At 44.4% G+C, this 27,717-nt stretch overlaps 1 long non-coding RNA gene across 1 annotated transcript; it reads right to left on the bottom strand.

Annotated features, from left to right (window-relative positions):
* LOC120097795 (uncharacterized) lies at positions 1 to 27,582 on the bottom strand. The gene is made up of 3 exons (XR_015642030.1): positions 27,242 to 27,582; positions 15,423 to 15,515; positions 1 to 115 (listed from the first exon to the last, which is right to left on the bottom strand). It is a non-coding gene; the product is annotated as an uncharacterized LOC120097795 (long non-coding RNA).
* Between the last annotated feature and the right edge of the window lie 135 nt (positions 27,583 to 27,717).

A 27,717-nucleotide genomic window follows, 5' to 3' on the forward strand; every position in this document is an offset into this window, starting at 1 on the left:
CAGCAGTCACTTGTCCAGGAGAGAGTGCCTCTTCCTCGATCAACTGTCATCAATTCCTAGTAGCAGCCCTGCCAAGGCTCACAGTAGATTTTGTCTTCAACAAAACTTTCAATACCTAGAGTGAGTATGAAAAATACAAAAAGTAACTTTGAAATAGAACATATGAAAAGTAACATTGAGCTTCTGGCAATCATCTCGGATGATGATGATAACAACAGTGACAATGACCATGACAATGATTGAAACTAGGTATCACTATGTAGACCAGGCCAGTCTTGTAGAGATATGCCTGCCACTCCTTCCTGGGTGCTAGGATTAAACAGTTGCACCCTCATATCTGTTAGAGAGTAAAACTCTACATCTCAAAATAAATGAAAAGGGGAGGGAAAGGAAGAGGAGGAACAGGGAGAAAGGTGGGAGGGCAGAAAGACTGGTGTGTGTGTGTGTGTCTGTGTGTGTGTGTGTGTGTGTGTGTGTGTGTGTGTGTGTATTTGTTACAGGGCATGGGTGACTTCTACCTTATCATTGAGGAATGGATGTCAGAGTCCAATTTCCTCTTGTGTAAATTAAGTACAGAGGCCTCTGGGGCCCTGGATGAGGCATGAGGAAGCACTCAGTGTATAGCCAGCCCAGGAAGGAGCAAGCCCTTCTTGGCGGGTACTCATGGGAGCATTTGAGCTTGTAGCCTCCCTCAAAGGCAGGTCCTTCTATTTTACTATACTGCGGACCCTACCATCAAGGAATTTTATTTTTAATCTCTTTGCTTTTTTTTTTTTTTGGTTCTGACATGCATAGGTAGAGATTTGGAGATTATTAAAGAAACCTTCATGAAATCATAGGCGACTGAAGGTCCAAGAGACCAACCAAAGGTCAGAGCTTCTGGCTGCCTGCCTGAGCCAGGCCTGTGCTTGTGGCTCTGTTTGAAAGCTGAAGCACAAAGTGGCTGGAGTCCGGTGAAAAGACTGAATTCCTTCATTCATCAAGTACTTTATTCAAAGTGGCTTGGAAGAGTCGGGATTATGCAGATGAGCAGAACACTTGTTTAAGCACCGCCTGGCAGTCTATACCAAAGCTTGGGAATTTTCCGTGCAGAATTGTTTAAGTGAGCCATGCTCCTATCTAAAACATCCCAAAGCCATGGCTTGTTGCAGGGGTGTGTCTTGCAGAGCTGGAAACTGAGGGTGAACACAGAGAGAGCAGCCCTGCATCGGGCCAGGTGCGGACTCACTGAATTGGCTTTGCTGGATTATGCTTTTACACAAAGCATGTATAAAACGTCTTTTCTTTAACTTGCTTTTCTCCCACAGAAATGGTCGTCCAGGCGTGTTTCACATCCAGCACCCAGTTCCCTCCTTCCTCAGGCTGGAGATTTGGAGTGGTTGTTTTCTAGTCTCACTTTGTCTTGGCAACTACACATGCTGCAGACTCTTTTCTGTAACTTCTGTGCCTCCCCAACCTGTGTGTGTGTGTGTGTGTGTGTGTGTGTGTGTGTGTGTATGTGTGTGTGCTTATGCATGCCTGTGTATGTATGTGTGCTTGTGTGTGCGTGTATAGGTGTGTTGGGGATCTGAACCTCACGGTTGGACAGCAAACATTTTAACCTGCTGAGCCATCTCCCCAGCAGCCCTGCTCCCTTCCCTTCATACCCATTTCCACAGGGTCAAGTAATTGTCATTCACTCCAATTCCTTCAGTCCAGATGAGCGATGAAGATTTGTCTTTAATTTTTTTCCATCACCCACGTAGTGTCATAGGGATTATCCTAGACCCAGTTCTGGCCCTTGTTTACCCCTCAGAAGTATGAGAACTCTCTCAAAGCATTTGTAGGCTTTGAGGACCTGAGAAGGGTACATCCTGGCTGCTGAAACCCTGGAATGGTCATGTGTATGTCAGTTGAACCTTCATGGGTAGGGAAAGGTCTTCCACAGCTCTTTGTTTCTCTTCGTTTCTTTCTTTCTTTGTTTCTTTCCTTTCTTCCAGAGGAACTGCTTAGCAGCTGATGACAACTCCACTCCCTTCTCATGAGGCTGCTGTGATGTCCATCCGTAACCGAGACATGAGTTAAGCACACGGTTAGAAAACATTGGGATTGACCCGCGGATCCCGGCCCGCAGCAGCTCTCTGCTCCCAGACCCGGTGAGAGAGAGACCCAACCGCCTGGTCAGGTGGGCACTCCTGAGGCTGCAGAGCGGAAGAGACCACCAACACTGCTCACCCTGCCCACATCCCTGGCCCAAGAGGAAACTGTATAAGGCCTCTGGGCTCCCGTGGGGGAGGGCCCAGGAGCGGCAGGACACCTGCCTGAGACACCGTCTGAACCTGAAAGAAACAGACCGGATAAACAGTTCTCTGCACCCAAATCCCGTGGGAGGGAGAGCTAAACCTTCAGAGAGGCAGACAAGCCTGGGAAACCAGAAGAGACTGCTCCCTGCACACACATCTCGGACGCCAGAGGAAAAAGCCAAAGACCATCTGGAACCCTGGTGCACTGAAGCTCCCGGAAGGGGCGGCACAGGTCTTCCTGGTTGCTGCCGCTGCAGAGAGCCCGTGGGCAGCACCCCACGAGCGAACTTGAGCCTCGGGACCACAGGTAAGACCAAATTTTCTGCTGCAAGAAAGCTGCCTGGTGAACTCAAGACACAGGCCCACAGGAACAGCTGAAGACCTGTAGAGAGGAAAAACTACACGCCCGAAAGCAGAACACTCTGTCCCCATAACTGACTGAAAGAGAGGAAAACAGGTCTACAGCACTCCTGACCCACAGGCTTATAGGACAGTCTAGCCACTGTCAGAAATAGCAGAACAAAGTAACACTAGAGATAATCTGATGGCGAGAGGCAAGCGCAGGAACCCAAGCAACAGAAACCAAGACTACATGCCATCATCGGAGCCCAATTCTCCCACCAAAACAAACATGGAATATCCAAACACACCAGAAAAGCAAGATCTAGTTTCAAAATCATATTTGATCATGATGCTGGAGGACTTCAAGAAAGACATGAACACACTTAGGGAAACACAGGAAAACATTAATAAACAAGTAGAAGCCTACAGAGAGGAATCGCAAAAATCCCTGAAAGAATTCCAGGAAAACACAATCAAACAGTTGAAGGAATTAAAAATGGAAATAGAAGCAATCAAGAAAGAACACATGGAAACAACCCTGGATATAGAAAACCAAAAGAAGAGACAAGGAGCTGTAGATACAAGCTTCACCAACAGAATACAAGAGATGGAAGAGAGAATCTCAGGAGCAGAAGATTCCATAGAAATCATTGACTCAACTGTCAAAGATAATGTAAAGCAGAAAAAGCTACTGGTCCAAAACATACAGGAAATCCAGGACTCAATGAGAAGATCAAACCTAAGGATAATAGGTATAGAAGAGAGTGAAGACTCCCAGCTCAAAGGACCAGTAAATATCTTCAACAAAATCATAGAAGAAAACTTCCCTAACCTAAAAAAAGAGATACCCATAGACATACAAGAAGCCTACAGAACTCCAAATAGATTGGACCAGAAAAGAAACACCTCCCGTCACATAATTGTCAAAACACCAAACGCACAAAATAAAGAAAGAATATTAAAAGCAGTAAGGGAAAAAGGTCAAGTAACATATAAAGGGAGACCTATCAGAATCACACCAGACTTCTCGCCAGAAACTATGAAGGCCAGAAGATCCTGGACTGATGTCATACAGACCCTAAGAGAACACAAATGCCAGCCCAGGTTACTGTATCCAGCAAAACTCTCAATTAACATAGATGGAGAAACCAAGATATTCCATGACAAAACCAAATTTACACAATATCTTTCTACAAATCCAGCACTACAAAGGATAATAAATGGTAAAGCCCAACATAAGGAGGCAAGCTATACCCTAGAAGAAGCAAGAAACTAATCGTCTTGGCAACAAAACAAAGAGAATGAAAGCACACAAACATAACCTCACATCCAAATATGAATATAAAGGGAAACAATAATCACTATTCCTTAATATCTCTCAATATCAATGGCCTCAACTCCCCAATAAAAAGACATAGATTAACAAACTGGATATGCAACGAGGACCCTGCATTCTGCTGCCTACAGGAAACACACCTCAGAGACAAAGACAGACACTACCTCAGAGTGAAAGGCTGGAAAACAACTTTCCAAGCAAATGGTCAGAAGAAGCAAGCTGGAGTAGCCATTCTAATATCAAATAAAATCAATTTCCAACTAAAAGTCACCAAAAAAGATAAGGAAGGACACTTCATATTCATCAAAGGAAAAATCCACCAAGATGAACTCTCAATCCTAAATATCTATGCCCCAAATACAAGGGCACCTACATACGTAAAAGAAACCTTACTAAAGCTCAAAACACACATTGCACCTCACACAATAATAGTGGGAGATTTCAACACCCCACTCTCATCAATGGACAGATCATGGAAACAGAAATTAAACAGTGATGTCGACAGACTAAGAGAAGTCATGAGCCAAATGGACTTAACGGATATTTATAGAACATTCTATCCTAAAGCAAAAGGATATACCTTCTTCTCAGCTCCTCATGGTACTTTCTCCAAAATTGACCATATAATTGGTCAAAAAACGGGCCTCAACAGGTACAGAAAGATAGAAATAATCCCATGCGTGCTATCGGACCACCACGGCCTAAAACTGGTCTTCAATAACAATAAGGGAAGAATGCCCACATATACGTGGAAATTGAACAATGCTCTACTCAATGATAACCTGGTCAAGGAAGAAATAAAGAAAGAAATTAAAAACTTTTTAGAATTTAATGAAAATGAAGATACAACATACCCAAACTTATGGGACACAATGAAAGCTGTGCTAAGAGGAAAACTCATAGCGCTGAGTGCCTGCAGAAAGAAACAGGAAAGAGCATATGTCAGCAGCTTGACAGCACACCTAAAAGCTCTAGAACAAAAAGAAGCAAATACACCCAGGAGGAGTAGAAGGCAGGAAATAATCAAACTCAGAGCTGAAATCAACCAAGTAGAAACAAAAAGGACCATAGAAAGAATCAACAGAACCAAAAGTTGGTTCTTTGAGAAAAGCAACAAGATAAATAAACCCTTAGCCAGACTAACGAGAGGACACAGAGAGTGTGTCCAAATTAACAAAATCAGAAATGAAAAGGGAGACATAACTACAGATTCAGAGGAAATTCAAAAAATCATCAGATCTTACTATAAAAACCTATATTCAACAAAATTTGAAAATCTTCAGGAAATGGACAATTTCCTAGACAGATACCAGGTATCGAAGTTAAATCAGGAACAGATAAACCATTTAAACAACCCCATAACTCCTAAGGAAATAGAAGCAGTCATTAAAGGTCTCCCAACCAAAAAGAGCCCAGGTCCAGACGGGTTTAGTGCAGAATTCTATCAAACCTTCATAGAAGACCTCATACCAATATTATCCAAACTATTCCACAAAATTGAAACAGATGGAGCCCTACCGAATTCCTTCTACGAAGCCACAATTACTCTTATACCTAAACCACACAAAGACACAACAAAGAAAGAGAACTTCAGACCAATTTCCCTTATGAATATCGACGCAAAAATACTCAATAAAATTCTGGCAAACCGAATTCAAGAGCACATCAAAACAATCATCCACCATGATCAAGTAGGCTTCATCCCAGGCATGCAGGGATGGTTTAATATACGGAAAACCATCAACGTGATCCATTATATAAACAAACTGAAAGAACAGAACCACATGATCATTTCATTAGATGCTGAGAAAGCATTTGACAAAATTCAACACCCCTTCATGATAAAAGTCCTGGAAAGAATAGGAATTCAAGGCCCATACCTAAACATAGTAAAAGCCATATACAGCAAACCAGTTGCTAACATTAAACTAAATGGAGAGAAACTTGAAGCAATCCCACTAAAATCAGGGACTAGACAAGGCTGCCCACTCTCTCCCTACTTATTCAATATAGTTCTTGAAGTTCTAGCCAGAGCAATCAGACAACAAAAGGAGATCAAAGGGATACAGATCGGAAAAGAAGAGGTCAAAATATCACTATTTGCAGATGACATGATAGTATATTTAAGTGATCCCAAAAGTTCCACCAGAGAACTACTAAAGCTGATAAACAACTTCAGCAAAGTGGCTGGGTATAAAATTAACTCAAATAAATCAGTTGCCTTCCTCTATACAAAAGAGAAACAAGCCGAGAAAGAAATTAGGGAAACGACACCCTTCATAATAGACCCAAATAATATAAAGTACCTCGGTGTGACTTTAACCAAGCAAGTAAAAGATCTGTACAATAAGAACTTCAAGACACTGAGGAAAGAAATTGAAGAAGACCTCAGAAGATGGAAAGATCTCCCATGCTCATGGATTGGCAGGATTAATATAGTAAAAATGGCCATTTTACCAAAAGCAATCTACAGATTCAATGCAATCCCCATCAAAATACCAATCCAATTCTTCAAAGAGTTAGACAGAACAATTTGCAAATTCATCTGGAATAACAAAAAACCCAGGATAGCTAAAGCTATCCTCAACAATAAAAGGACTTCAGGGGGAATCACTATCCCTGAACTCAAGCAGTATTACAGAGCAATAGTGATAAAAACTGCATGGTATTGGTACAGAGACAGACAGATAGACCAATGGAATAGAATTGAAGACCCAGAAATGAACCCACACACCGATGGTCACTTGATTTTTGACAAAGGAGCCAAAACCATCCAATGGAAAAAAGATAGCATTTTCAGCAAATGGTGCTGGTTCAACTGGAGGTCAACATGTAGAAGAATGCAGATCGATCCATGCTTATCACCCTGTACAAAGCTTAAGTCCAAGTGGATCAAGGACCTCCACATCAAACCAGACACACTCAAACTAATAGAAGAAAAACTAGGGAAGCATCTGGAACACATGGGCACTGGAAAAAATTTCCTGAACAAAACACCAATGGCTTACGCTCTAAGATCAAGAATCGACAAATGGGATCTCATAAAACTGCAAAGCTTCTGTAAGGCAAAGGACACTGTGGTTAGGACAAAACGGCAACCAACAGATTGGGAAAAGATCTTTACCAATCCTACAACAGATAGAGGCCTTATATCCAAAATATACAAAGAACTCAAGAAGTTAGACCGCAGGGAAACAAATAACCCTATTAAAAAATGGGGCTCAGAGCTAAACAAAGAATTCACAGCTGAGGAATGCCGAATGGCTGAGAAACACCTAAAGAAATGTTCAACATCTTTAGTCATAAGGGAAATGCAAATCAAAACAACCCTGAGATTTCACCTCACACCAGTGCGATTGGCTAAGATCAAAAACTCAGGTGACAGCAGATGCTGGAGAGGATGTGGAGAAAGAGGAACACTCCTCCATTGTTGGTGGGATTGCAGACTGGTAAAACCATTCTGGAAATCAGTCTGGAGGTTCCTCAGAAAATTGGACATTGAACTGCCTGAGGATCCAGCTATACCTCTCTTGGGCATATACCCAAAAGATGCCTCAACATATAAAAGAGACACGTGCTCCACTATGTTCATTGCAGCCTTATTTATAATAGCCAGAAGCTGGAAAGAACCCAGATGCCCTTCAACAGAGGAATGGATACAGAAAATGTGGTACATCTACACAATGGAATATTACTCAGCTATCAAAAACAACGAGTTTATGAAATTCGTAGGCAAATGGTTGGAACTGGAAAATATCATCCTGAGTGAGCTAACCCAATCACAGAAAGACATACATGGTATGCACTCATTGATAAGTGGCTATTAGCCCAAATGCTTGAATTACCCTAGATCCCTAGAACAAACGAAACTCAAGACGGATGATCAAAATGTGAATGCTTCACTCCTTCTTTAAATGAGGAAAAAGAATACCCTTGGCAGGGAAGGGAGAGGCAAAGATTAAAACAGAGACTTAAGGAACACCCATTCAGAGCCTGCCCCACATGTGGCCCATACATATACAGCCACCCAATTAGACAAGATGGATGAAGCAAAGAAGTGCAGACCGACAGGAGCCGGATGTAGATCGCTCCTGAGAGACACAGCCAGAATACAGCAAATACAGAGGCGAATGCCAGCAGCAAACCACTGAACTGAGAATAGGTCCTCTATTGAAGGAATCAGAGAAAGAACTGGAAGAGCTTGAAGGGGCTCGAGACCCCAAAAGTACAACAATGCCAAGCAACCAGAGCTTCCAGGGACTAAGCCACTACCTAAATACTATACATGGACTGACCCTGGACTCTGACCCCATAGGTAGCAATGAATATCCTAGTAAGAGCACCAGTGGAAGGGGAAGCCCTGGGTCCTGCTAAGACTGAACCCCCAGTGAACTAGTCTATGGGGGGAGGGCGGCAATGGGGGGAGGGTTGGGAGGGGAACACCCATAAGGAAGGGGAGGGGGGAGGGGGATGTTTGCCTGGAAACCGGGAAAGGGAATAACACTCGAAATGTATATAAGAAATACTCAAGTTAATAAAAAAAATAAAATAAATAAATCTTTTTAAAAATAAAAAAAAAAGAAAACATTGGGATTTTGCAGTGGTTTTTATGGTGGCAAAGCTTGGCTCATTCTAACATACTGTACCCCAAGGCTTCAATCCCTGGAATCCACATCGTGGAACCAACTTCTGTGAGTTGTCCTCTGATTTCCACATGTACCATGCCCTTGCACACCCACCCTTCACACTTATAACAAGGGAAAAATTTAAAAGCAGTAAGATCCGCCATGAGTGCCTGATCCCACCTACATTCAGCCCCACTTGGAGCAGATCTTCCTGCTCTGCCCCAGGTAGTCAGTCATGCACAACCTAATTTACTGAGCATTAGGTCAGAATGTCTTTCAAGACTTCTAGGAGCAAAAACTCTGTCAGGGAACATTGAGACTGAGTGGACTGTCCATGACAGCTGTGCTATGCTGCTGTGGCATCACTACCTCTCCAGGTCTGAGCCACTCAGCTTGTGAAGAGAGAGGTTCCTGCTGACTCCCTGTCGCAGATGTTTTGGTCTATGACTGGCCCTGTTGTTTGTAGGAAGTGAGTGACGATAAAACTCATCTCAGGGAGAGGAGAAGGGTGGGGTTGGAGTCCCATTGTCCCTCCAGTGACCCAGTGGAGCCCCAGTGACCTGAGACCCTCTAAGCATTTTCATGAGCTTTCAATGGCACCAAGGAGGGGCTGAGCCTTGAGGGCCACCCTCTGGGGGACACTTCAGATGCAAACTATGCCTGATCCTGTGAGAGGGATACAGACAGTGATTTAAGGGAACAGAAGTGTGAGACATGACTAATGCAATGTGAGGCAGAAAAATCCAGCAGAATCATCATCAATAATGGTGTTCGATATAGACTTCATATTTTTAAATGTTGACTGTAGATGGGAAAGCGTTTGAGAAGAGTGGGCTGTGGGGGAGGGGTGTGGAAGAAACAAGACTGACATTTAGCCATGGTGCCCTGTGTGCTGAGCTACATCCTGGGAAGCAGGCAGGATGGACAGGTTAGAGTCAAAGGTCATTCAGTATTGCACTAAAAGCTTTGGACTTGAGTCTCAGGAAAATGGTGCCTTTACCCACTGATCCATTTTTCCAGCCCTCTTTTCTTATTTCTAAAGCAATACAACTGCCAGTTCAGAGAGCTGGCAGTCCTACTGAGAGGATAAACATATGCTCGTCCAACTGCTTGACGATATCACTCTGAGGCATATGCCCGAGAGGAAACACACAATACGTTCAGACCTGTATGTAATAGTCCAAAGGAGATTTTCTGGCAACCCACAGAGTAACTTGGCAAGCTAGTTCAATCTTCTAGGGGAGTATTGCCTGTGAAGATAAAGAAGTATCTGGATCTATGCTCAACAGCAGGAATGAATCTCATATAAATGCTAGATAAAGACAGACCTGACATGAAATTAAAGAATGCTAGTGCACAAAGTGAGACACTAGCGAAATTAACATATGGTTCTTAGAGATCAGGCCAAGCATCCCCCAGCTCAGAGGAAGCACAGGGTCTCTGGAAGCTGCTATGGTCTGCTTCTTGTTTGGAGAGCTGGTTCCGTGGGGGCACCATTACTCTAAGCCTGTGATAGAGGTAAAGGCATGGAGCTGTGAGAGAAAAGTCCAAGGGGATATGCATTCCTAAAATGTTAGAAGAGGTAAATAAATGGAGATAACGAGGGATCATCTGAACTTTACAGTCCATAATCATTGCTGGTATTCTTACTTGTTTCTCTTTAGCATCTCCTTTATAATTTTACTTAAGTATTTATATATGTATATATACACTTTATTTACATTTTGCTTTATATGTGTATGCACCTATTAATTTGTGCATGAGTGTATCTGTGGAGGTCAGAGGATAGCTTGTGGGCACTGGTTCTCTTCTTGTACCATGTGGGCCTAAGGATAGACCTTAGATCATTAGGTTGCACCACTTGGCCTACTGACCCTGTTTGTACTTTTGAATGCTGATGAACAACAGAACTGTCCCAAGAAAGGCAGTGGGATTGACTCATGATGGTCACTCCCGATACGCCCTCCTCACCGCTTCCAGGGCACTGAGGGATAGCATCAGAGACAAGTTTCAAGACTGAGCTTTAATGAGTTTCCAAAGAATGAAGTGAGGCATTAGCCACTCCCATAGGGAGGGAGAGAGGGCTAGCCTGACACTCAATCACCTTAGAGTAGCAGTTCCCACTCTGTGGGTTGCCACCTCTTCGGGGGTTGATGACCCATTCACAGGGGTCACATATCAGATATTTACATTATGATTCATAACAATAGCAAAATTATAGTTATGAAGTAGCAAAGAAGTAATTTTATGGTTGGGGGGTCAGCACGATGTAGGGAACTGTATTAAAGGGTCAGCAGAATTAGGAAGATTGAGAACCACTGGCCCAGCCTGGACCTTAGAGGAAGGATAGATCTGGACACCCACATGGGGTGATCTCAGCCTATATAGGCTTCCAATTCTAATGAACAGTGAAGTCTCTTAAGAGTAGAGACTGTGTCCACATGGTTAGCTATGTATTCCCGTGTTTTTCTTGGTGCCTCATAGAACATTCTACAAAATTCATTTATCAAGGATGTGTAATGAGTAGAGAGAGTCTCCTGGTGGCCAACTATGGGTTCCTGTCATTTATTGTACTGATCCTTTGCTGCTGGGTTTCAGGGACACTGTTCAACATCATGAACAGTTAATTTATCCTTTGGAAGCAGGTTCACATAAAAATTTGGTTATGGTAAGTTAAACGCCCAGGTTTCTTTTCTTCTGTTCCAGACATGGATAGTTCTATGAAAGCATCAAGGACATAATGTTCTGTTTTTGCACAGCATCCTGAACTTACCCTCAAGACCATGGGATGGCTGCTAGAGCTCCAATCATTACTGCCAAAATTCCATGCAGGAAACCGACAAAAGGTTAAACAAAGTTGGGTGCGGTTAAACAATACCCAAATACTAGCTGAGCAAAATTTCTCAAATTACTCATTACTTTTTTCTTTCCTATAGTTTATAAAGATTCTATTTTTAAAAGAGCAAATTTTACCACTCTACCAGTAAACTGTATCTCAGTGCACCCTGATGAAAGCTTCCTCAATGAACAGTCAACCTCCAGTATAAATAACCAGCCATGCCATTCTCACAGTTTAGTGGCAACTGGGTGGAGAGACTGGACTTGGACACTGGTCATTGTGATGAGCTGACACGTTTGTATGCTGGAAAGAACAGACACAGGCGTGCTTTGTTGTCACCTCTCCAGGTAACTTTGTGCCAGTGCAGCAGGGGTTGCCAGTCGATAGAGTCAGAGGCAGCCTGAGCTGCTGTCCCTCTTAGGGGTCTCCATTCAGGTTAAGAAGAACCCCTGACTCTGTCACAGCAAGTTTCAGGAAGAACTCACTAGAAGCAAAGTCAGTGAATTTGTTAAGTATTCACACAGAGTCATTCAAGAAAATAAAAAATCCAGAGCCAGGGGTGGGCTTCTCAGAGGAGTGCTGCTTCAGTCTGTTTACAATGCTGTATGTGAGATGCTGGGGCTCTCAGTAACACTTTTCAAAGGCTGTGTGGGCCACTTGTCAGACTTAAAACGGAATCAAAGCTTGGTATCTACGTTAAAAGTCTCTGAGCTGGCTTGTCGGAAGTGAAAAGGTAAGGCGGCTTCTGTGTAGTGAGTGTGTCGCTTAGATTCAGGGGTGAGAGAGGCATGTCAGCTAACTAGAGCTTTAGCATCTGCATCCTGAGGAGGCATGGTTCCTCTGCTAGCATGAAGATAGATCCTGGGTTTGCATCTCATTTCTTTAGGAAGTCACATGCTGTTTGGAGGCAGCTTTAACATGGTGCTGTTGAAGTTTCTTGGCTGTCAGGCGGCAGGTAAGGGAAACAAGTCTCAGGCTGAGAGTCTTCTTTTTATCTCTAGTCCCCTTCATTTTTCCTGTCCACCCATTCAGGCTTGTTTGTTCTGACCGTGGACGCTACACTTTTACATTTCCATGTGTCCGAGGATTTGCAGTCTTTGAGTTCGCCTGAGTGAGCTCTCAGTGAAGCAGCCAGGGTCATAAAGAACCCCACCAGCTGCCCTGGAAGGAGCCCCTCCTGCTGTGGCATTACCAACAGGATGCTTCTAACAATCTGAGTCAAGTGGCCACTGGAAAAGCTAACTGTGGCAAATTCCTGGACATGAGGGGATGTCTTTCTCTGTGTGTGGTTTCTGTTTTGTTTTTAACAATGCTTTGCTCACATGAATGAACCTTGTCCAGACAGTCTCCTCCCTTGTCTTTCTCACATTGCCCAACAAGAAAGACCAAGAGACTCAATGTGAATGGAAGGTTTTCTGAGACATGTAATTTTCCAGAATGTTCAAAAGCTGACTGTGAACTTCTCCAGTGTATTCCAGTGGAAGGATTATGTGAGCCTAGGCTTGGGTTTTCTCCACTGAGCAGACTGGGCAAAGTTTTAGCCAGGTTCACATATGGTGGAAATTTGATAAATAGTGTTTTGATGGGTCGGTTGAATCCTATAGTTCCAGATCAAACAGCATCCAAAGAGGGGGGAAAACAATCAGAGCTCTTTCCTTTCCTCAGTTAAAAAGTATGTTTATATTCGTCTTTGATTATTTCATACACAGTGTAATGTATTTTAATCATCTCTCCCATTCCTCATTGCTCTATTATCTGCTCTGAACCCCTTCTTCCCAAGAGTCTCTTCCTGCACAGTATGTGTTATACATGTGTATGTGCACGAGCATGTGTTTATGCACGTGAGTGTGCATTATGTATGTGTGTGTGCGCGTGAGTGCGTGCATGTGACTTGCTGTGTTTAGTTAGGTTTGCTTGCCTGTTTTGGTGCTGGCTTATTTACCAGAGCATAGTCAACCCTGCCAGAATGTTTAGTCGCTTGCCTGAATGACACATGATTGGGGTCCACACTTGGGAATAGATTTCTCCAGGCTGTGGGATCCCGACCTAAAGAGTGACCAGAGTCTTAAAGGGTCTGTATCCTAACCTGGGTCAGGTCCATGAGCTAGCAGGAATGAACACTCATTTTATGATTTTGTTGGGAGAAACTCCCTTACCTTCTGGGGAACCATGAGCCATGCATATCCAACTTTGGTCCCAACCTCCTGGGGTCTTGTTAAAACTATAGATTGAGGGCAGGGTCTGCAACTCATCATATTTAACAAGCTCCCAGAGGATGCTGATGTGATGGTTCCTGGACTTTCTTGGAGTAGCAGAGCCCAAGAACTCATTAGCCCTGGGCCGAACAACCACCCAGAACACAGTGCCCCAGGGACACTCCAGGTGCTAGAGTGGAAAGTCTTAATCCTAACAAGCTACTGGGTGGGGTGGATTGAGTAGAGAGTAGAAGGATAGCATTGGGGCACTCAGGATGATCAGCCATCCTCACTTGCCTAAGCATGGATAACCCTGTGTCCTGGGACTAAGTGTCATAGTTCTGTGATATTTGCCAAGTAACGCCCAGCTAGAAGCACACAACCTTTCCTGTGGTTTGCTTGGTGGGTTGGCCAAGTTTGCACTTGAGTGATGGTTTCATTGCTGACCCTAGCCATGCCTTAGAAAAGAAGTAGCTGTGCTTTATATAAGGGTCTCTTGTTTTCCTTAGTGACTCTATGATACCAACCGGCATAGGAACTTGAGCTGAGCAAGGCTTTCCCTCTTTCACCCAGAACATGGAAACATTGAAACTCTGTAGGAGCCTAAGAGAAGCCATTTTCAGTATGAGCTGAAAACCACCTCTCCACGTGGCAGTAAGTCAGCTGGAGCATGTCATTGCAAACTGCTCGGCTTGGCTCCATCCATGGCAACCGTGGTTGCATCCCTGGGTCATATTCTCTGTCATACGTGCAGGCCAGAATAGGGAATATGAAACAAAGCAGAAGCGTGCTAACTGTCATCTGGGAAGGGTTAGAGATGGATGGAGAGGACACATGGAGGATGGATATTCTGTTCACACATGGAAATGCAATTTTACCCACTAGTATGCCACTTCGTGAGCTAATCACTACAAAATGCTCAACGTGCAGCTTCCTCTTCAACCAGGCATCCGAGGTCTTGCCTAAAGAGATGGCCTTGTTAGCTACAACCAGCATCTCCCTCACACCTGGCGTCCAGGCCCCTCAACCAAGAGTGCTCTGGCTTCTGGCTCAGCTGCTTGTGTAAGAAAGATTCATTAGATTTGACATCTAATTTTCCTGCCCAAGAAACTCCAGTATCAGTGGCTGCTTCCTACAGATCTTTTCTGTTACCAGCTGAGACTCACATGTGGCTGGCCTCAGCTCCCAGGACTAGGCCACCTGAGCCAACAACCTCCAGGTGCTGCTCAGGTCCTACAAAATAGCTCACTGCCACCCTGCCTGCCAGCTGGGGCAAGCCGGCACACCAGGATAAAGTGAACCAGCAGTTTCGGCAGTGCCCCAAACTTCTCCAATTTTGTTTCTGATTCCTTCCTCCTCCTTTTCTTCCTCCTTCTTCCCCAACGCCTTGTCCTTTTGCTGATTTTCTTCTCCCAATTTTCTCCAGTCCCCTCTTTTCCTCTTCCTTCTCTATGTTCCTTCCTTTGTTCCTCCCCACCTCCCCACAGCTGTGTTTGGCTCTCTACCCTTTCTGTAAGCAAGATCCCCTACCATTTCACCAAACTCTTATCGTTCTTGGATGTACTGGCTTCAAACTGTTTCTGAAAAGAGAACTCTAGGTTCAGATTGGAGTTCTCAAACTTGTGAGGGGTGTGGAAGTGCACACAGTGTAGTGTTAGAACCGGACAGCTGACCCCACTGGGACTCACACAAAGCTGCTGCCCCACCCTGCCAAAGCTCCAGGGCCATTAAAGCTGTGGGCCGTAGGCAGTGGTGTAGGCGGTTAGGACTGCAGGGCTAGATAGCACAGGCCGGAGTTCTGACCTTGATACTCAGCTGAACATTCTTGACACTCAGCCAAGGTAGTGATGTCTCTGGGGCCCACACGTAACTGGAAGCTGAAGGCAACTTGCTTTCCTAGGAAGGAAGAGTGAGGAGACAGCGAGGGTGAGGGGCAATGAGAGCTCCATCTTAACCAGAATCAAGTGTATGCTCAACAATTGTCCCTTTTTCCTTAGAAAGCTGAAAGGAGAAAGCAGCAGGAGTCTCGCCTAGTAATGGAGCAAGAAGGCATACTGCAGCTGCAGAGGTGAAGGGATGGGGCCCCGTCCCGCTCCATGCTGTGACAGAGGGTTGGCAGCAGAACGGAGCTGCTCAGAGCAGCTAGGACATAAAACAGTTTCCCCTGCAGCTGCAGGGGTGCTGAGCAGCTGAGGAGGGAATCCATTCAATTCCTAAAAAGAGCTCAGAGCCCAGTGAGCCAAAAGTAGGCACCTCTCACTTGCTGTGTGTATGCACCCAGCATTCCCAAGATAAAAAGCAGTTTTCTCAGTTTAGACCTTGGAGCTGATGATTGGAATTCACAGGTTACTCCACGTCCTCTTTCTTCCTTCCCTCTTCCCCTCCCTCCTTCTCTTCTGTCTCTTCCTTCTTCCCTTCTTCTTCCTTTCTCCTTCCTTCCTCTCTCCCTCCCTTCCTCCCTTCCTTCCTTCCTTCCTCCCCTTCCTTCCTTCTTTCCTTTCTTTCTTTCTTTCTTTCTTTCTTTCTTTCTTTCTTTCTTCCCCATTTCTTTTTTCTCCCTCCCTTCCTTCCTTCCTTCTTTCTTTCCTTTCTTTCTTTCTTTCCCATTTCTTTTTTCTCCCTTCTTCTCTCCTTCCTTCCTCCCTTCCTTCCCCCTTTCTGTTTTTCTTCCTTCTCTCCCTCCTTCTCTTTCTTTCTTTCTTTCTTTCTTTCTTTCTTTCTTTCTTTCTTTCTTCTTTCCTTTCTTCCTCTCCCTTTCTTTTTTCTTCCTTATCTCCCTCCTTCTGTCTCTCTTTCTTTCTTCCCCCTTTCTTTTTTCTCCTTTCTTCTCTCCCTCCTTCTGTCCCTCTCCTTCCTTCCTTCCTTCCTTCCTCCTCTTCTTCCTCCCTTCCTTCCTTCCCCCTTTCTGTTTTTCTTCCTTCTCTCCCTCCCTTTCTTTCTTTCTTTCTTTCTTTCTTTCTTTCGAATTTTCTATTCCTTTCCATTTCACTCTGTAGGGCCCCTTGAAGCATTTGGCCTGCTTGGAATTTTTTAGGCAATTCCAGTTACCCCAGCTGTTGCTCTCCATGCCCCTAGTTTCACCAACAAGGGAGGGCTAGACTTCCCTGATGGTTTCCCTCCCCCAGAGTGCACACTCCTGCTTCTTCTGTTCTGTCTTGGGCCATGCACTGACACTCTGTATGTACTCTGGTGAGCACATTCTCCCCACCCCACCCCACCCCACCCCCCATCCCCTCCAAGCAGCTGGCATTGAGGCTTTGAGAGAGCTTGGAGAGGTGACATTTTGCCTGTGAAAGCCACATTAGTTCTAGGTAAATCTCTAGACTGCTAAGACTGATTCTTAGGTCTGTTTATTTTCAGTTCAATGCCTCTGTGAATAAATCCCCGAAGCTTAGAGAAGACAAATTCTTAGGAAAGTGCAGCCTGTGAGGCTTTGTGCAGAGAGGACTTCCTCGTTCTGAGTATGCGGTATGTATGGGATGACCTTGCCTCCTACTCTTTCTCAGATGTCCTAGTTTGGCATCTCCTTAGGACTAAGATAGACGAGGGCTTGGCTGGCATGCACACCCACCCAACACATCTTCCCTTTAAAATTTCAAATACAGTAAGACACTTGCTGTTCTATTTTTACACTGATAACACAGAAACAAACTACAAGTATCAACAGATGGGACTACACAAAAACCAAATGCTTGGGAAGGATTCGGGGGACGAGTGTCACTGGAGGTGGGCTTTGAAGTTTCAGAAGACTCAAATCATTCTCACTGTCCCTCTCTGCCTCGTGGTTTTGTCTCAAGATGTGAGCTCTCAGCTATTGCTCCAGAACCATGCCTGACTGCCATGTTCCCTGCCATGATGCTCATGGACCCTAAACCCCTGAAATTGTATGCTCTCAGTTAAACACTTTTATAAGTTGCTTTGGTCATGTCATTTTTTCATAATAAGATAAACATAACTAACACATTAGCCTTTGGGAAATGCAAAATAAGACCAGTTTGAGTTACCATAATGTCACCCCAGTCAGAATGGCTGTCATCAGTAATGTTGATGACAAATGCTGGAGAGAAAAGAATACACTTATTCTTGGTTGGTGGGGGATCCATTGAGAAAGTCAATTTGGAGACTTCATAAAAAATTGAAAATAGACCTGGGAACGGTGGTCCACACTTTTAATCCTAGCACTCAGGGGGCAGAGGCAGGTTGGTTTTTGAGTTTGGAGTCAGTCTGGGCTACACAGAGAAATCATGGAAAGAGAGAGAGAGAGACAGAGAGAGAGAGAGAAACAGAGAGAGAGAGATACAGAGAGAGACAGAGACAGATACACAGAGAGAGACAGAGAGACAGATACAGACACACATACACAGAGACAGAGAGAGAGACAGAGAGACAGAGAGAGAGACAGAGAGAGACAGAGACAGATACACAGAGAGAGACAGAGAGACAGATACAGACACACACACACACACACACACAGAGAGAGAGAGAGAGAGAGAGAGAGAGAGAGAGAGAGAGAGAGAAATTGAAAGTAGACTAACTACCCTATGACCAAGTTGTTTCATGCCTGGGTATATACCTAAGAATGCCATACCCCACAAAAGGAATATTAACATCTCCATGTTTATTGCTGCTTTATTCACTACAGCAAGGAACTTAGTTGTTCATTGTGTGTGTATGTGTGTGTGTGTGTGTGTGTGTATGTGTGTGTGTGTGTTTGTGTGTGTGTGATGGAATACTATCCAACTCTAAAGAAAAATGAAGTTTGAAGCTTTTCAGAATAATGGACAGATTTAGAATGTGTAACGGGTGGGGTCACATACTCGCAGAAAGGAATTAAATGCATGTCTCTTTCATATGTTTATGTGCTAAACAATTGTACGTGTGAATACAGAGTAACTTGAAGACAGGAGGTCAAGAAAGGCTAATAGAAGAGGACAGGAAGAATGGATGCATTTCCCTTATGACTAAACACCAGTGAGAATGGCTAAGATCAAAAACTCAGGTGACAGCAAATGCTGGCGAGGATGGGCAGAAAGAGGAACACTCCTCCATTGTTGGTGGGATTGCAGACTGGTACAACCATTCTGGAAATCAGTCTGGAGGTTCCTCAGAAAATTGGACATTGAACTACCTGAGGACCCAGCTATACCTCTCTTGGGCATATACACAAAAGATGCCCCAACATATAACAAAGACACGTGCTCCACTATGTTCATAGCAGCCTTATTTATAATAGCCAGAAGCTGGAAAGAACCCAGATGCCCTTCAACAGAGGAATGGATACAGAAAATGTGGTACATCTACACAATGGAATATTACTCAGCTATCAAAAACAACGACTTTATGAAATTCATAGACAAATGAATGGAACTGGAAAATATCATCCTGAGTGAGGTAACCCAATCACAGAAAAACACACATGGTATGCACTCATTGATAAGTGGTTATTAGCCCAAATGCTCGAATTACCCTAGATGCACAGAACACAGGAAACTCAAGAAGGATTACCAAAATGCGAACGTTTCACTCCTTCTTTAAAAGGGGAACAAGAATACCCTTGGCAGGGAATAGGGAGGCAAAGTTTAGGACAGAGGCAGAAGGTACACCCATTCAGAGCCTGCCGCACGTGTGACCCATACATATATAGCCCCCCAATTAGATAAGATGGATGAAGCAAAGAAGTGCAGGCTGACAGGAACCAGATGTAGATCTCTCCTGAGAGACACAGCCAGAATACAGCAAATACATAGGCGAATGCCAGCAGCAATCCACTGAACTGAGAACGGGACCCCCGTTGAAGGAATCTTAGAAAGGACTGAAAGAGCTTGAAGGGGCTTGAGACCCCATATGAACAGCAATGCCAACCAACCAGAGCTTCCAGGGACTAAGCCACTACCCAAAGACTACACATGGTCTGATTCTGGGCTCCAACCACATAGGTAGCAATGAATAGCCTAATAAGAGCACCAGTGGAAGGGGAAGCCCTTGGTCCTGCCAAGACTGAATCCCCACTGAATGTGATAGTTGGGGGGAGGATGGGGAGGGGAACACCCATATAGAAGGGGAGGGGGGAGGGGTTAGGGGGATGTTGGCCCGGAAACTGGGAAGGGGAATAACAATCGAAATGTAAATAAGAAATACTCAAGTTAATAAAGATGGAGGGAAAAAAAAGAATGGATGCGAGTTGTGATATAAGAATCATTATTTTCCTGTTTATAATTCTGTCATGGACATTTGGTTTCGGTGGTGGGTCAGTGCATAAAATATATTTGTTACCGAAAGTATAAAAATATGGTACAGAGCTCTGAAGCTCTTGCTCTGCATGCCTCTTCTGACTGTATTCAGTTATATGGACATTGGCTCCAGTGAATTTTCATGAATGGTGTTATTATTTATTTGCAATTTTTCATAATAAAGTTTCTACAATTAACCAACAAACAATAAAGGCACTTGGGTACTGTGCTGTAGCGTAGCAATGTGGAGAGATATTTGAGCTGGACCCAGCCAAATGTCTGCCTGTGTCAGATGTCAGCACATTTTTTTTTAAGACTTCTATGGGAAAAGTACACGTCCAGCCATGAACATTTGCCTGGGGAGAGTTCCAGTCCCAGCATGAACTGTGTAAGCTGTGGGCTGGAGATGCTTACTATGGAATACTATGAAAGAACATTTGGCTGGCTGTAGGTAGCTGGTGAGAATTAGTGAGAGAGAGCATGTTACAGTCTGGTTCTTAAATGCTCTCCAAAGATCTGTGTATTTAAGGCTGTTCTGGAGTACTGTTAGGGCCTTTTAGGAAGTGGGGACCAATGGGAGGAAGTTAGGTCGTTGGAGGGGGGGTCCTCTTGAAACAGGATGCTGGGATCAGTCTATCTGGGATCCCCCTCTCTGACTGTTGTTCCTGGCCCACATAAGTATCTTTTTTGGCACCAAGCACTTGCCAGTAGCCCACCAGCAATGGAACCAACCAATGCATTTTTATGGTCTAAAATCCCTGAAACTGGACGAGTGGTGGTGGCACAAGCCTTTGATCCCAGCACTCGGGAGGTAGAGGCAGATGGATCTCTTTGCGTTCGAGGCCAGACTGGTCTACAGAGATAGTTTTAGGATAGCCAGTACTAATACTATACAAAGCAACTCTGTCTTGAAAAATAAGACAAAACAAAACAAACAAACAAAATATCCCTTAGAAATAGTAAAGCAAAAAAAAATTCCTTTCTTAAGTTGGTGTTCTGTCATAGTTGATTAACTTGGGACAAAAATCAGTAAGTGGAATGACAGAGATTCTGCAAGACCTTACCAAGTGGAATGGTTTTTGTCCCCATCTCATTTCTAACTTGATCTTACCTCAGTCTCTATCAACTGCTGCCATGTCAACCTCCCATTGTACAAACACAAGGCAAAAGCCACATCTCTAGAGGATGCCCTTGAGCAGGTGCACGAGTGCTCCTGAGCTCACACACACACTGGGCATGGCTCACAGTGAACACCTGTACAGGTAAGGGGTGGGCACACAGAGCAAACACATCAGACAGAACTGCTCAGGAGCACGCTCACACAAGGTCAGGCTAGAGGGTGGGTTGGATGTGATGGGAGATCTAGTGATACCAGTGTTGGCCAGGGCCAAGCAGCACCTTGGCTCTTCCCATTAAAACACTGAGTAACCATGGAATGACGGAAGGGTCAGTGTGGAAGAGTTTCTGGGAGATGGACAGAGTGTGAACAAGAACGCAAGGTCACTTCAGCTTTTCAACTTTTATTCCTCCCTGAGGACCTGGTTTGTCTTGAACAGACAACTAAGCCATTGAGGATGGAGATGGACGCCAACCAGCTTCAGGTCTGAGTCCCACTGTCTCAAGTCAGCAGGCATGAATATCCTTACAGAAAGGGTAGACTGGTGAGACCACTGAGGGGGAAGAACTGTGCTCCCTTGTCTCTTTCTTGTGATGTAGGGGTGATTGGATAGCAAGGCCACTGTGGGCAAGCTCAGTAGAAGCACCATCACACACTGGCTAGAATGTTGTTAAAAACATTCATGTGAGCTCACACTTCAGGGCTGCTACTCTGGGGATCAGATCAAATGGAAAGAAATCAAAGTTCACTATAATTGCCAATTTCATAATATATAAAACTAAAACAATGAAGGTACCAAAGACAAAGTCAGGGATCAGAAGGATTTATTACATGGACGGTCCAAGAGGAGTCACCTCCTTAACACTAAGCAACCAAAAAAAAAAAATAGTGTTTATCGGTTTTTACAGAATTATTTTAAACTGTTACATCATGGGTGGGCTTAAATTGCTTTAAGCCTTCGAGGGTCTATGTGACTAAGATCAAAAATGAGGAACTCCCTTCTTATGGTTAAGCTTGTTTACAGAAGCAGATAACGACTGCAGCCAGTAGGGTATTTTTATTTCTGTAAAAGGGGTAATTGCAGGCAGCTGTTTCAGCAAATAAGTATGAGTAACTTTTCCTGCAGGTGGTCTCTGTGTGTTCTCCTTTTGCTTTTGTTCTGACTTAATTTTCCCCATCAATGAATCAACTTGACTTGATCATAAGATGCCCAGATAGTTCATTAAACATTGTTTCTGGGTGTCTTTGCATTGGAGGACTCAGTGAGCAAGTCACCCTTCTTCATGATTGGCATCACCCAGTCATTGAGAGCAGAGGCAGGTGGGACTTCCTCTCTGCCCAATTCCTTAGACATGGACACTGATTTCCGGCCCTGGCGCTCTAGGTCTTGAGTGTTCAGTCTGAGGTAAGAACCGGCAGTACTGACTGAACTAGACCTGGCTGCGTTCATGTAGACTTGCCACAAATCTTACAACGAATATTCGAAAGGAGTCATGTGATTGCTCAGTAGACAAAACTATGAGCACATCTCTTCTGCCAGCCATCCTTTACATCTGATATGTGTGTGCACTACATGCTTGTGGAGGTCAGAGGTCAACATTAGGTCTCTTCCTCAATTACATGCCACCTTACTTTTTGAGGCAGGGTCTCTCAATGTACCTGAAGTTTGCCAGTTCAGCTAGACTAGCCAGCCAGCCCTGGGAGTCCCCAGTTCACCAGCACTGCCGCTACAAAATGGACCACTGCTTCTGGTTTTAATATAGGTGTTGGACTTGAATTCAAGTCACATGTCCATGCAGTATGCACTTTATTGACTGGATCATCTCCCCAACCCACACCTGAGTCTTAATGCTGTCCTCTGTCAAGCCACGTTAAGGGTGAGGTACTATGAGGAGGACATGCAATCCTAGTGTGTTCTTATACTGATGAATTGTTTCTGTGCAGGTCCCCAAGTAAGCCACATGTCCCAACTTTCATGACCTTGCATAGTCCTCTGCCATATTTGGTGGTATGACTTGACTTGGCCATTGGGACATTTGTCAGAATGGCACAGAGAATGATTGACACAGGCTTGCATAATAGACTTGTGTAGGGTAGAGGAAGCCCCCAAGTGAATGAAGTCTACATCCACACTTGTGCTCTTAGAAAATGCCCATTGAGATCATTCCAAACACACACAAAAAGAAACAAGACCCCGAGGTGAGTCAAATTTAGAAAATGTATTTAAGTAAGGAAATTTCTAGGACCCAACAGTATTCAGAACTCAAAACTGGATTAGAATGGTGTACTGACTTGCATATGCTTGGCCCAGGGAGTGGCACTATTAGAAAGTGTGGCCTTGATGGAGGAAGTGTGTCACTGTGAAGGTAGGCTTGGAGACCCTCCTCCTAGCTGCCTGGAGATGTTCAGTCTGTTCCTGGCTTTGTTAGGGTGAAGATATAGAACTCAGCTCCTCCTGCACCATGCCTGCCTGGATGCTGCCATGCTCCCACATTGATGATAATGGACTGAACCTCTGAACCTGTAAGCCAGCCCCAATTGAATGTTGTCCTTTATAAAACTTACATTGGTCATGGTGTCTGTTTACAGCAATAAGACCCTAACTAAGACAAATGGCTTTTCTACTCCTACTGCTTGTTTTTATAGCCAAGAGAAAAGAAGCAAGGCAAAAAGCTGGGCAGCTACAGTCTGTATTTATGTTGTATGGATAGGATCTGATCAGTTGATAGCCTATGATTGGCTGAAGCTTGCCTTCTCTGATTAACTCAGCCCATGATTGACTGAAGCTTGACTTCTGTGATTATGAGTCAAGGATGTACTATTAAGTACATAATTGTGTACATATAGTAGTAGGTTGTAGTAAGCTACATGTTTCCATATGTTTTATTACCCACATATAGAAACATAATTAGGTCAAACCTACCAGTTTATTCTAGTTCTCTCTGTGTTGCTGTACCAAAGTAGGGAAGAAGGATTTATTTCACCTCACAAGTTACAGTCCATCAGTAGAGGTGGTCAGGCTAGAAAGGAAGCAGGAACTTGAAAATATGGAGGAACACTACTTCTAGTGGCTGGCTTACTTAAAGACTTGCGCACAGCTAGCTTTCTTACACACCCAAAGATCATCTTCTCAGAGTGGGCCCAGCCTTTCTCAAGATAATTCCCTACAGACATGCTTATAGGCCCATCTGATCTGGGTGACCCCTTAGTTGAGTCTTCCTTCTCAGGTAAATTTAGGCTGGGTCAAGATGACATCCAAAACTAACCAGGACACTGTTAGCTCACAGGCAATTTCACTAGGCTCTTCCCAGGGACCTAGCAATGGCTTCTGTCACCACTTGCCATCACCAAGTGTGCCAGATGTGAACTGAATATGAGAGAAGTGCTTCCCATCCCAGCAATCTCTCTCTGTTCCCATGTTTTCTCCCCTTCATTTCTGTCCTTCTGTGCAACCTTCTTTCTCTTCCCTCATGACTCTACTCCTGTCTGTCTGTCTGTCTGTTTGTCTGTCTACATGTCCACTCATTTACCTCTATTCTTTCCCCTTACTCCTCTCCCTTCCCACAGTAGACCCCTTTCATACTAGACCTGTTGCATGGCATAATTTACTCAGGGGCATACCTTGGCATGGGCTTGCCAGGTACTTACCTTGCCCCATTATATTTCATAGCGAACACAAATTTACCAAAAGCCAGCCACCACAATCTCAAGAAATACAGGGCCAGCTCCTTTACAAGGGAAGACCATGGAACTTGAAGCTGACTTGTACCTTCACGCTATGTTTGCAACTCAATACAGAAAGAACTGAAACCAGGGAAGTCCACCCACAGAGCAGAGAGGAATGAAACCAATGGATATTTCGAGTCATTGAGATTCATCATGGCTTTTATGTGGTGATGACTGCCCACTGATAGTCAAAACATAGTGCTGTAATTACTTGTTCCATGTCTGCTCTCTAGTATGACAAGTTGGGGATTCATTAGATCATTTCAGAGGACTTTTGTAGTATCCTTGGGTAGGGACAGACTTAGAAGCACTGACGCAGGACCGGCTTGCAGTGGCTAAAAGCTCTGAACTCTACACCAGATACCACTGAGAAAAGGAGACTGTGCGGACACCTCCAGCTTCTTGCACTTCCTGCGGTAACTAAGATCCCATGTCAAACAAAGCTAATTACTTAAAAAACAGCAGCTTATTTGAGCTTCCTGCTGTCTTTGGTAACCAAGTTTAAGCACCAACTGACAACTTGTCTACAAAAGTGTTTGGAAACTAATCTTAGTTTCCAAACATCTACAAGATCTATGGGAAAGGGATAGCCAGTGGCAAAAGAAAAAGCTAGTTAGGGACTTAACCATACTGGACAGTTTTAATGAAGTTGCCCTCCTTAGCCTGTCAGCATGAGGGGACTTCTACCTCTTCTGAGCTCCTTGAAGGGTTTTATGTGCACCATCTGGTTATGAATCACCGGTTGCCTCCTGGTCTGACTGTTCTGTCTTTTTTATATTTGGTGCTGTCATGGAATCTTGCACAGACTTGGTGTCTAGCCTCTTTATTGAGTTCCTGCTGAGCCTCGCACATGACAAATATCTCACACCAAAAGGCTTCTCTGCAAGCAGTGCCAATGGAATGAGGACAGGAAAGACTTAGTTCCAGGAAGAGTGGAGAAGCCTGAGAGAGCTGGAGTGTCCTGTGGGTGGACCCCTCCCTCAGTGTTTTCCTGACATCCCACCCCTTGTCTCTTCAGAGGCTCCCCTCAGAGGGCACCAGGCTTGTCCTATTCACTCTCAGTTGTTCTCCTGGAGAACATTCTGCATAGCTGTGAGCCATTAGAGATGCCTAACCCCAAATCCGAGTGGCTCTTAGATTTTAGGATGATGGATGGATAATGTCTAGATCTTTCTTTGCAGCTGCATCTCTTCCTCTCTTTCTAATCTATAAATATATGAATACTTTTCTGTGCCTTCACCAAGGCTATGCAAAGGAGAAACTTCAGCTTGAAGGCTGTCCCTAAAACAGGAGTTTCTCCTGCCAGTTAGAGAGAAAGCCTCATGGTAGAGATTCTCATAGTTATTACCACTGTGACAGAAACGCCTGATAAACACAGCTCTAGAGTAAGAGATCTAGGTTGGCACATGGTTTCAGGGGGGTCTTAGTTCATGACCATGGGGCAGTGTTTCAGTTCATGGTGGTGGGAGCAAGTTATGGAGGATACTCATGATGGGCTAGGAAGCAGAGAGAGCAGGCTGAAACAGTGGGTGGGGATAACTTTTAGAGTGCTGCCCCAGTCATTTCTAACAGTTCCATAACTTTCAAAGGAGGACTGTGAGCTGGAGATTAAGCTCTCAAAGTGTGAACTTGTGAGGAACATTTCAGATTTAAGCTACATCAGGGTATAAGGGGTCCCTTTGAATGGAGTCTTAAAGAAAAGCAAGTTCTCTGCTGACTAGTATGAGGTCTGCACTTCTCAGTTATAAATCAGGGTGCCCAGAAACGTCCAGAGAAGCACCAGAACATGTCCATCTCAAGCTCTTTAGTGCTCACTTTTTTTTATTATTGCCTTTCCTTTTTTCATGTTTGTGTGTGTGTGTGTGTGTGTGTGTGTGTGTGTGTGTGTGTGTGTGTGTGTATGCACAGATGTGTTCACATGTCTGTGAAACTTGTCTGTGTGAGTGCACATGTGTGCATGTGACTATGCACTTGCAGGCTGGAAGTTGTTCAAAACCATCCTCAGTGGCTCTTCTACCTTACTCACTGAAGCCAAAAGCTCGCCCATGGAGTTCTGGGGATGGCCTGTTTCCTACTTTCTGGAAGCACAGGTGGGTTGCCATGCCCAAACAATATTTACATTGGCTTTGGAGATCAGAATTCTGGTCCTCAAACTCATGTAGCTAGTGTACTTAACCATTGGACAATCTCCCCAGCCAATATAGACTCTCTAAAGAGAACTAGAATGTACAAGACAAAGGAGGTATGCTGGGCTAAGACTACCCTGCCTTTACCTAGTTCTCTCCCTCTTTCCCTCTCTCCCTCTCTCCCTCTCTCCTTCTCTCTCTTTCTCTCTGTAGATGAAAAGGCATCCCGGCTTCATGATAACTGTGGGAAGCTCCAGCACCCTTTCTTCCTACTCCGGGGATGCCCAATAGTCTGAGCCTAATTCTCTGAGCAACCAACAGAATGTAAAAAATCGAAGTCATCAGCCATGATGCCAAGACCATACCCAGGCTATATGTCTTCTCCCCTGTGTAGGTTAGACAGACCAAAGCCGAGTTACTCACCACAGAGGTGGCCTCCAAAGGATAGCAGTGACCGTTTCTGACAGCCACCGAAAGCATGGAGCCTTGTCCCACCACTGCCTGGAACTCAGTTTCACCAGCAGCCAGTGAGTTTGGAGAAGAACGTTGAACCTGGGGTGAATTCACAGTCCCAGTGAACACCTTCATGTTGGCCTGGAGGCGTCTGAGCTGAAGACCTAGCTAATCCACGTCCAGATTTCTCACGACGGCTTCTTGAGGTAAAGAATGTGTGTTGTTTTAAACCACCGTTTGCGGTAGTTTTCTGACCAGCAAGGGAGATTTGAAGGTAACTGCTCTCTAGTTTGAATGTGTTGCTGTGTTACAAACTGAATCTGTAAACTAAGCTAACAACATTTGGAGGTAACGCCTTTTAGAGATAGCAGTGAACAGGAGGTTATCTGACTCACTGCGTCAGGAGCGTTGGTCCCTGGCTGCTCCTTGTTTCTAGGTCACAGTGA

This window comes from Rattus norvegicus, chromosome 17 (assembly GCF_021556685.1).
Source record: "Rattus norvegicus strain SHRSP/BbbUtx chromosome 17, alternate assembly SHRSP_T2T, whole genome shotgun sequence".
NCBI lineage: Eukaryota > Metazoa > Chordata > Mammalia > Rodentia > Muridae > Rattus > Rattus norvegicus.